Raw genomic sequence first — 11,243 nt, 5'->3', positions numbered from 1 at the left:
TCTCCTCCTCCTCCTCCTTCTCCTCCTCTTTCTTATCTCTCTCATTCTTATCTTCCTCCTCCTCTCCCTCTTCTCCTCCTCCTCTATCTTCTCCTCCATCTCCTCCTCATTCTCCTTCCCCTCTTCCTCATCTGTCTTACTCCTCCTTTTCATCATCATAATCTCTTCTCCATCTCCTTTTCCTTCACCTCTTACTTCTTCTCTGCCCCCGCTGTCACCTAATCTTCCTTCTCCACCTCCCTCTTTTCCTCCGCCATCTTTTCTCCTCCTCCACATCATCATCATCATCATCATCATCATCATCATCATCATCATCATCATCTCTTCTCCTCCTCCTTCTTCTCCTCGTCCATTTTTTCCACCTCATCCTCCTCCTCCTCCTCCTTCTCTTTCCCCTACTTCTCTATCTATTCCTCCTTCTCCTCTACCTCTTTCTCCTCCTCTTTCTCCTCAGCCTCCTTTTCCTGCTTCTCCATCTCCTTTATCTTTTTCTCCTCCCTCTCCTCTTCCTCCTTTTCCTCCTTATCTCTTCTCCATCTCCTTTCTCCACTCTCCTCCTCCTTTTATTCCTTCTCCTCTTCTTCCTCCTCCCCCCACTTCTCCTCCCCCTTCCTCCTCCTCTTCCAATTTCTCATCCTCTTCCTTCTCCTCCTTTTCCTCATCCTCTTCCTCCTCCTTCCCTCTCTTTTCCCCCTCCTTCTCCTCCTCCATCTCCTCCTCCTTCTCCTCCCTCTTCTCCTTCTCATCTCTCCTCTTCCTCCTCCTCTTCCTTGTCTTTGTTTTTCATCCCTTTCCTCTTCTTCAGTCTCCTCCTCCTCCTCCGTCTCCTCCTCCTCCTCTGTCTCCTCCTCCACCTCTGTCTCTTCCTCCTCCTCCTCTTAATCATTACCCCCCTACTCCTCCTCTGTAGTCTCCTTGCTCTGAGACCTCCGATGTGGACTCCTCTGGCTCCCTGTCTCCGTCTCTCCCTGTGGCTAGCCCCTCACCTCTGTAGATCCTGTTGCACCTCCTCAGTTGCTGGTATTCATCTTTGGCCTCCAGTGACCCTCCATGATCGGAGGCGTAGTAGGTGAGCTTGGAGTTCTTCAGACCGTTCTAGTCAAGGGCATGGAGGGCTTTACCTGTGAAGAAGGTGGAAGGTGTCAGAGAGAGCACCCACATGGTTCTCAGCTGGGGACACACACTTTCAATTCTATGCGCAAGACACCTTGTACTGGACCATAACAGAAAGAGCCCCCTGCCAAGAGCCCACAGGGACACGTGTGATCATGGTGCTGAGACTGTTATGCCCAGGTCTGCTTAGCACCGTGTCACCTCGAAAACCAGGAGAGACTTGCAAAAAATATCCAGGACGTTGCCAGCAGGTGTGGTTTCGATGTGCGGTGCCCGTTGGGTCAAGTGCCCTAATAAAAGTGTGAGAGAATGACCTGGGGCAGGGAAAATCAATGACAGATTCCAGCCCACGTGGAAGGAACCACAACTAATAGCAGTAATATATACAATGTTCATTATCCACAGAGCAGGTGACATCTACAAACCAAGCTCCCTGCACCGCGGAGACCAGTGGTCCTTCCTACCCCTGAAGGCACAGAGGCCAATTCACGAGGGATGTGAGCTGCTGTACTCCTTGGGGACATCTGCCTCTCACCTAGCTCAGATGTCAGGATATTCGTGCAAGGACGTGTCACCTGACCTGCGAGGGCTTCCATGTCTCCAGGAAACCCTCGCAGATGGCAGAGTCTGCAAGTTCTTGCTTCTCTCTAGCGTGTCCCCAAGCCCCGAAAGCAGAGCCCTTTTCCTCCACGATGCTGAAAGCTAACATTTTCTCTCTGCTTCCTGTAACCACTAAGGGTGGTGATGAATGACAGCTCCTCACAAAACTGATTGCTAACAAAATGATTGGTTTTGTGCAAAATTAGACGATCACTGGGAAGAAATGAACAAACAAGGAACACGAGTTGGGTGTACTCTCCCCTGTTCTTGATCTTGACTTACCTACAAACTACTCCATCTCCTCCACGTTGTCTCTGTATAAACTGTGGCAGCTTCTCCCGAGGAAGGCTTTCGAGGTCACAAAGGAGTGTGGACATGCAGCAGGGACACAAAGAGGAGAAAGTGCCTGTCTGTTTGTGAAAGAAGAAAACCACTTGAATTATGGACGGGAGATGATGGCGTCCACAGTGGACCTTCAATGTGCTACGTCCATGATCTGGGTTCACCTACTGTGATTTCACTGTGAGGGGTCCCCCAAAAACGCATGGGTGAGACCATGCAAGAAAGTTCACAGGTAAAATGATTAGATTACTAGAGGTGTGACCTAGAAGTGGTTTAATCCACTTGGATGAACTCACTGGGTGGTGACTATAGCAGGTGGGGTGTGGCTGGAGGAGGGGATCTCTGGGCTGTGCCTTGGGGTCTCTATCCTGTCCCTCATGAGCAGAGCTCTCTCTGCTTCCTGGTGCCCTGTCCTGAGCTGTTCTCCTCCTCCAGTCCCTTCCGCCATTTTGTTCTGCTCCCCTTGGGCCAGAGCCATTAAGTCGGCCAACCATGGACTGAACCTTGATAACCATGAGCCTCAAATAAACTCTTCTTCCTCCAAATGTTCTTTTTGGGACTTTTGATCACAGTGGCAATTTTGTCTGAGTAAAACAACATCCACGGTCAGAATAGTACAGGCAGATATTTTGAGAGGGAGGGACGGGACACCCCATCGACCCACCCTGTGTTACAGAACATTGCCATCATTATTATTTTATTATTAGGTGCTGCTAATTTCTGACTTTCTTTAATTTATAAATATCTTCATAGGTATGTACACATAGGGAAATAGCTATATATTGTAGTATATGGATGAATATTTATTTATTACTTATATATGAATGGTTGGGTACTCTCTGGGTTTTCAGGCATTCCCTGGGCCTTGGAAGGAGTCCCTGATGCACGACCACTACTTGGATACTTCCCAGTGTAACCTGGGTAACTCAACACAGAGATCTGAGTGTGGAAACCAATTCATAGGAAGAGGTTGGACCTTTACTTTTTCTTTTTCTTTTTTTCTTTTTTTTTAGCACCAGAGATGTAACCCAGGGGTGTTTCATCAGTGAGTCCCTTCGCCAGTCCTTTTGATATGTTATTTACAGAGTGTCACTGTGTCTCTTACGGCCTCTCTAAGTTGATAAGGCTAGCCTCCAACTTGCCCATCCTCCTGCCTCAGCCTCCCCAGCTGCTAGGATGACAGACATGGGCAAAGTGACTCCATAAAGAAATCCTTCAACATATACACTGTGGAATACTGTGTAGCCATGAAGAAGGATAGCTTCCTTTCCTTTGTGAATGTAGTGTGAGTTTGGACCTTTTCAATGCACCTGCTGCTATGGGACCCCAGGTTGTCCCACGGCTCAGAACCTGCCCCCCCTGGCGATAGTGAGGGTCCCCACCTTTGGATATAGGCTGTGTCTTCCTGCAGCATCCATCTGGTGGTGCTCTCCACATCCATGGGCTGCTGGTGACCTGGTGGTTCCGCAATGAGCACACAGTTTTTCAGCGTTGCAGGAACCCACACATGGAGAACCACGTGGTGAAGACGAGGCTGGCCGTGCCCCCGACTGTGGTCCAGGGATCCAAGAGGAGGCTTCTGAGCTTGGTGGCCGTGAGCATCAGGACGCCCAGAGCCAGGATGCGGGTGTAGTGGCTGAAAGGGGCAGCCATGATGACCCCCAGCTCTGGGGGCCTGTCAGGGTCGCAGTCATTGATAGGGGTGAAGGAGCCCATAGAAGTAGTGGAAACCGTGGTTCATCGGGTGGTGGCAGTGGTCCCCGCGGGATGCGCAGCTCACATTCTGGTGCCACTTTGCTGCAAGCTGGGGTTGGTGGTCAGCCACACCAAGGGCGAATGCTATTGCCTTGGTAAAAAAATCCCGGGGGCATTTGGATGCGGTCAGGGGAAAGAAAACCTCAAAAGAGGAGATCCTGAATCAGCGGAGGCCATGAGTGACCTCAGCCAAGACTTGCTTTTGTTTTTTGGTACCAGAGATTGAACTCAGGGCCACTCGACTCCCGAGTCCCATCCCCGGCCCTTTTTGTGTTTTATTTAGAGACAGGGTCTCGCTGAGTTACTTGGGGCCTCGCTAAACTGCTGAGGTGGGCCTCTAACTTGTGGTCTTCCTGCCTCAGCCTCCCAAGCTACTGGAATTACAGGCAGCAGAGCCAGGCTCTGAAGAGCTTTCTGATTCTTTGGGGCTGAAGAAGATAGACAGGTTCATAGAAGGAAAGAACGCAAAATATATATCAAAGAACCCCAAACCTCTGCAATGAGGAGAACTTCTGAACTGGAAACCATCGGAGAGGGCCCGAGTAGAACCAGATACCAACTTGAGAGGCGGAAAATAATGAAATTTTTTTTTGTTTTTTTGTTTTTATTTTCTTTTCCTCCAGAGGAAATTGGTCCCTTGACAATTGGATGAGAGAGGAATCAGGTGTACCAGGGTGCATACCTACAAGGCCGGTGGCATAGTCTTGCTCCTTTGGGATTTTTGCAAAAGTGGTTTTGTTGGTAGGAAGCCCACCTGAGCCCAAGTTCCAGTAGAGGACCCGGTGGGAGGTGGTGCTCTGGGTATGGAGTGGGTGCAGATCAGAGAGGTTGTTAAATGTGCTATTGTGCACAGAATGACCCCACTACTGAGCATTATCTGCCCCAATGTCAGCTGCATAAGTTGGACACACCTTGCCTATCATGAGAACCAACCCAGTATATCTATCTATTTATCTATCTATCTATCTATCTACCATTACCTATTATCCAGGTATCATTATGTTGCATCTATCCCCTTTCTATCTACACATCATTTATCTGTCACCTGTATGTGCATTATGCATCTGTCACCTCTATATTCCTCTATCACCCATCATTAGCTATCACCTGTTCCTCTATTATTTATTGACAGGATTGCTATCGATTGAGCATCATTAATACATATTTCTTCATTGATACTATCACCATCATCATCTAGGGAGCATTGTGTCTCACCTGTCAATCACTGTATTTCTGCTTCTCATCCACCAATGATGGTGGTCATCCCGTTCCAGAAGGATCCCTCCCCACAGCCTACCAAGGGCACCTACCTGGCAATTTGATGAGACAAGAGCTGGTATGTGGAAAATATCAGAAGGAAAAGAACATTTCCCCTGTACCAGACGTGAACAGACATTTGTGTTGGGTGTTTTTTCTCTGAGCAATTTTTTTTTCTCTGACTATTAGTACGATTTCCCAGGTGCTGCATGTCCCAGGTCAGCTAGGGACGATCTAGACCTCAGGAAGAGGTGTGTGGTTATCTGTGACTCCCATTTGATTAACCCAGGGGTACCTAACTCCTGAGCCGCCTCTGTAGCCCTATTTTGCATTTTACTTAGAGACAGGGTCTCACTGAGTTGCTTTGGGCCTCCTTTTGGCTGAGGCTGGCTTTGAACTCGCAATCCTCCTGCCTCAGCCTCCCAACCGCTGGGATGAAAGGCGTGCGCCACCGTGCCCGGCATTGTGCGTGGGTTTTAACACCCACGGGGGCTGAGGGTCCTGAGGGGTGAGGGCATACGAGGCCCTGTTTGGAGCACACACTGCAGGAAGGTGACAGGAGGGCACATTAGCTTTCAATTTCCCAGTCTCTGCGGGATTGCTACCCAGCTAGAGCAGTGATGGGGTCCAGGCTGCAGCTGGGAGCTGCTGTCCACAGTCTCTGCAACACCCACCTGATTGGAGTGACTCTGTTCTGGGTGCAGAGTGGGGGGGCGTGGGGGGCTGCCAGGTGCTGGGTGAGTCTCACGCCCTCCATCTTCAGCCGGTCGATATTGTGGGTCCTGAGAAAATCAGATGAATGTCACTTGGGAAAGGTTTGGGAATGCTCTGGGCTTCAGAAGAGGCCAGCATGGAACTTCCCTGGGCTGCATGGCACCTGTCTTAGTGCGCCCACTTCTCTAAGTTTGCAAAGGACAGATGAGGCTCACCTTGGGCGGTTCCTTTTACAGTCCTCCCCTCACCTCAGCTGTTGCCAAAGCAACAAAGGGCACCACAGATTTTGAATTTTGGCTTTGGCCTGGGGGGCTGGCACACAGACACCTTGCCCGTTTTACTTTCTGGGGGTGATGAATGACAGATGTTGAACAGTGAGTATAAACACGGGCTGCAAGAGATGGTTTTGTCCAGCCGGGGAATGATGTGGGTTCTGAGCCCAGGCAGTCTGGGCTCAGCCAGGACCTTAGGTGGGTTCAGGGTACAAAATGCACATCTGCGTGGTGACATTATCCTCTTAGGGTGGGTTATGCGGGACCCCTTGTCACAATAACTCTGTGGTTACATTGCAGGGCTTTTTATAGGAAGATGGACCCCACAAAATTACATTTGAAGGAAGAGATGACCGATGTCACACACAAAGGCAAAGTTTTTGGCTTTTTCTTATTTTTTTGGGGGGGGGGTTTGCAACCCAGGGGGCTTGTATGCTTTAAATATCCCATCAGCATCCACGAAGGGTGCACCCTGAGTTTCCTACCAGGTTTCTCAGGTGCAAAATTCAAAGAGAAGATGAAACACTTCACCTAAGAGCTTTTGCAGTCCGAGGTGCAAAAATAGATTGAGAGTCTCACTGTAGATACGAATCCCAAAGGCAGTGACCCAGCCCCTAGAGTTCAAGGAATTCCCCACGGACTGTCAAATGAAAGGTGCTACTCTCTTCCCTTCTCCCTTGGAGGAGGCTGCATCTGGTGGGAGCTAAGCTATAAAAGCTCAGACTTTGTTCTTCATGCGCCTAAAGCGGACCACTCAGTGACCTCCCATTAGAAAAGTTTTGCTCCACTGAGGACAACTGGAAAAGTACAGAGACACTGGAGGTGTCCCACTTTGGGATGTGGTAATATTGGTGAGCAGCAGGTGGAGACCAGAAATGTTGGTCAACATCCTACAATGCACAGGATGGGCCCATCACAGAGAGTGATCTGGGCCAGTGTACCAGTAGGACCAAGGCTAAAGAACCTTGTCAGTCCTTCCATCCATCCATCTATTCACCCACCCACCAATTCATCCACCATTCCACCATCCATACATACATACATCCATTCATCCATTTGCCCATCCACACACCCATCTGCCTGCCCATCCACCCACCCACCCATCCATCCACCCACCCGTTCATCCATTCACCCATCCAACCACCCATCTGCCCACCCATCCACCCACTCATCCATCCATCCACACACCCATCTGCCTGCCAATCCACCCACCAACCCATCCATCCACCCACCCATCCATCCATTCACCCATCAAACCACCCATCTGCCCACCCATCCACCCACTCATCCATCCATCCACACACCCACCCACCCACCATCCACCCATCCACCCATCTATCCATCTATCCATCCACCCACCCACCCACCATCCACCCATCTATCCATCCACCCACCCACCCACCATCCACCCATCCACCCATCTATTCATCTATCCATCCACCCATCCACCCACCATCCACCCATCTATTCATCCATCCATCCAGGCAACCATCTATCCATCCATCCATCATCTATCCATCCACCCATCCACCCAGGAAACCATCTATCCACCCATCCATCCATCTATACATCCACCCATCTATTCATCCATCCATCCATCCAGGCAATCATCTATTCATCTACCCATCTATCCATCCACCCACCTACCCACCCACCATCCACCCATCTATCCATCCATTTATCCACCCACCCATCCATCTATCCATCCACCATAGATGGATGGGCAGATAGACAAATGGATGATGTCTGGATGAAAACATAGACAGATGGGTGGGTGGAGGAATGGCTCATTCATAAATGGATACCTAAGATTCAGGCTGATGGATTTGGGGTAAAATTCTAGTGATTTGCTAACCCTGAGAATAAAGGACTCAGAACTGAGTACAATTTTACAAGCCTGTATGTAACCCCCTACCCAGTTTAGCCAAAATAAGAAAATACCCCACACTCTCTAAGATCCTCTGGCCTCTAAAGACCCCCATTCAGACCTTCTCCTGGCCACCATTTTGGCTCTGGCTCCCCCACACCCCACTAAGACATGCGTTTTGCCCTAGTCTCCAGTCCTACTGGGAATCAGGGTTTCTGTGAACACAGGATATGCGAGTATCTTTTGGACTCACTGCTTTCAAATTCTTTGGGTCTCAACCCAGCGGTGGCATTGCTGGGTCATATTGTGATTCAATCTTAAGCTTTTGAGGGGCCACTATACTGTTCTGCCAGGGACCACCTGGAGCCCCAGGAGCTGGAGAGGCAGGAGGAGCCTCCCTGGAGCCCATGGATGGAGCTCAGCCTGGAACTCTGGTCTCAGCCTCTGCCCTCCAGGGCTGGGGGAGGGGTGGTGGTGCCTGGATTACATTTAAGTCTCTGTGTTTTTGGTTATTTATTACAGCAGCCCTAGAAAAACCCTCCTCAAGTCGTTTGAGAGGGCTAAGACCCTATTTTTACTGTTGGAAAATAATCATTTTTGGTGCTGAGTTCTGCAGCACTAAGAAATTTCATTTGCACTGGTCGATTTTAAGTGAATTATTCCACGAAACTGCACACAAGGCAGCACCCCAATACCAAAACCGCACTCTACTTCAGTGTAAGGTTCTCATAGCAACCAACATCCCCGATGCCCAGAGCATCTGCAGGATGTTTGGCTTGGAGGCGTTCGGTGATTTCTGCTCACAGGTCTGCAGAAGCCAACATATAAGGAGGAGAAGCAGGGTAGAGTCCCTGCAGAAGAAATAAATGTACAGGATTTGGCATGCAAAGTTTACACCATGCATATGTAGAGGTCAGGGGTCTGGTGAGGGATTGAACCGAACTCCTATGACGCCAACTGAGCCCCAAGAAAATTATCCAGTTGTGGGAAGCCTCTGGTTTTGCAGAGAATCCAGCAGCCCAAGAAAACCAGGGTGGAGTCCCTACTGCTAATGGCCAATCAAGACCAAAGCTGAGAGAGGCCCATTTTCCCCCCTGCACCCAAACTGGAGATTTTCAGCAAGCAATCAGACCCTGAGCCCTCCTAATAAGAAAGTTCCCACCACTTTAACCCCATGCAAACAGCAGAAGTCCCCTCTTTATCCTCTGGGGACACATTCCAAAAATCTCAAAGGATGTTGAAAGTTCAGCTAGTACCTAACCCTATATAGACTATACTTTTCCAGTATATATAGATGCCTGTCATAACGTATAATTTATAATCTAGGCAGGGCACTAGCAGGACCAGACTCACAGGGACACTAGGATTTTAAACCACAGATGGGGGATTCAAAGCAACTCCAGAGACGCAGTGCAGCCGGCAGAGAAGAGAGTCCCTGAGCCTCTGAACAGGGGGCCAGGCGCCCCACCGCGCCAGCTACTACTAGGAGCTTCAGTGACAGGTCCTGGGCTCAACCCGCCCCAGGACCCAGAGGGACTCAGCTATCCAGGACGCGCTGGGGGTGGGGAAACCCGGGAGAGAAGGTGGGCGGAGTCACTGTGACGTCACAATGTGGGGGGGAGGGTAGCCGGGGGAAAGGGGCAAGGGCTGCCATAGATCTTGTGCACCCTGGGGCTGGGGGACTGGAGGCTGGTCCCACTGCTGGAGGATCAGGCTGCGTGATGGCGCAGTGGGCAGACTGGAAGACCCAGAGCAGGACTGGTGTGTCCTAGCGCTGGGGCGGGGGGGGGGGGGGAAGGGGGGCAGCTGTGGCGGGGGGCGGGGATGAGGGAAAGTCAAGGGTCCGCACCCTGCGGTTTTTAGCGGGCGGTGGGGGAGGGTCATAAGGCCGTGCACAGCTGCGCTGGGGCGGGATGGGGGACTTGGGGGCCGGGAGCAGGGCAGGGCGTGTCCTAGAGTGGGGGTGTGGGCATGCTGGGGGTGGGCCAGGGACTGGCCTTAGTGTTGGGCACCCCGGAGCTGGGGCTCCGAGGGGGACGCGCCCAGGAGCTGGATGGGGCCTTCCTAGGGGGACACAGGGTGGAGGGTGGTGCTAGGGCGTGTTCTAAAGTGCCCAATGGACTGCAGGGGGCGGAGCAAGGGGCGTGTCCTAGAGGGGGATTGCTGGGGGTGGAGCAAGGGGCGTGCCTCAGTGTGAGTGGGCAACACAGAGCTGAGGCTGGGAGGGGATGTGCCCAGGAGCCCACCAGGGCCTGTCTAGGGAGAGACTAGGCCTTAAGGTGGGGTGGCGCAGGGGTGTGCCCTAGGATGGGGGGACTGGACATGCTGGGGGCCGGCCTTAGTGTTGGGCACCGCGGAGCTGCCTCAGGGTGGACACTTGGTCCCAGGAGCCAAGTGGGGAGTGACTTAGGAGAAGAAGGGGTGGCGCAGGGGTCCAGTGGCGGCCCTAGTGTTGGAGGCACCGTCAGTGCTGGGGGGAGGGGAGAGAGGCCCTGGAGCGGGACAGCAGTGGCTTAGACTGTTTTTGGGGACTCCCCAGCAGCATCAGGGAGGGCGCGCGGGGTGTGCGGGGGGGGGGGGGGGGAGACTCAAGCCGAGCCCCAAGTCGGGACCAGGTGGTATTCGGGGAGTGATAGGGCGAGACGGCCATCTGGGGAGGGGACCGGATAGGAGCCTCAGCCAGGGTCAAAACCGTGTTGGGGGAGGGACAGGATTTTGTCTTAGAGTGACAGGCCATGGCTGGAGGTGGGGACCAGGACGGGACACTGAAGACTACGAATTTATTGGGGAGACACTGGCATCGGACTGCGTGTCTAAAAAAATGTGTATGTGGAGGGTGTCACAGCCGTGTCAGGATGGGGCAGGGGACATGCCTTATAGAGATTGTGGGACTTGGCCCTGGGGAGGGATGCTGGCTCCGAATGGGAGGGGGCAGAGCGGGTCTTAGTTGGGGGACACCTCAGCGCATCTGTGCCGACCTGGTGTGGGGGACACAGGCCATGAAGGGGCAGGGAGCGGGTCTTGGAGGGGTTCCGAGGCCCGAGGGTCTCAGTGTGGGGAGATGTGTCATCCCCTACGACCGGGGAGCAGGCCCGCCTTAGTCGCATTTGCAGTTTCCTTGGCTCAACCCAGGCCCCGCCTCCTGCTCGGCCTGCGCCCCCCCTCCTGCTCCGCCCCCCACCTCCTTCTGCGACTCACCCCAGCGCAGCTCTATGGGCCACGCAGAGAATGCGCCTGGGGCTGGGTTTTGGTGACTCGCCATTTCGGAGCACCTCCTCTTCCTTCCCAGGGTCTCGCACTCTTCCCCTCCCCAGGCCTGAGTG

General features: G+C 52.3%; 1 pseudogene; it reads right to left on the bottom strand.

Moving 5' to 3' along the window:
- Positions 1-889: 889 nt before the first annotated feature.
- LOC144372532 (arylsulfatase D-like) lies at positions 890-11,027 on the bottom strand (annotated as a pseudogene).
- Between the last annotated feature and the right edge of the window lie 216 nt (positions 11,028-11,243).

Source organism: Ictidomys tridecemlineatus, unplaced genomic scaffold (genome assembly GCF_052094955.1).
Source record: "Ictidomys tridecemlineatus isolate mIctTri1 unplaced genomic scaffold, mIctTri1.hap1 Scaffold_1183, whole genome shotgun sequence".
Classification (NCBI taxonomy): domain Eukaryota; kingdom Metazoa; phylum Chordata; class Mammalia; order Rodentia; family Sciuridae; genus Ictidomys; species Ictidomys tridecemlineatus.
Note: the sequence above shows the minus strand (reverse complement) of the source record. Positions and strands in the feature narration are given on the sequence as shown.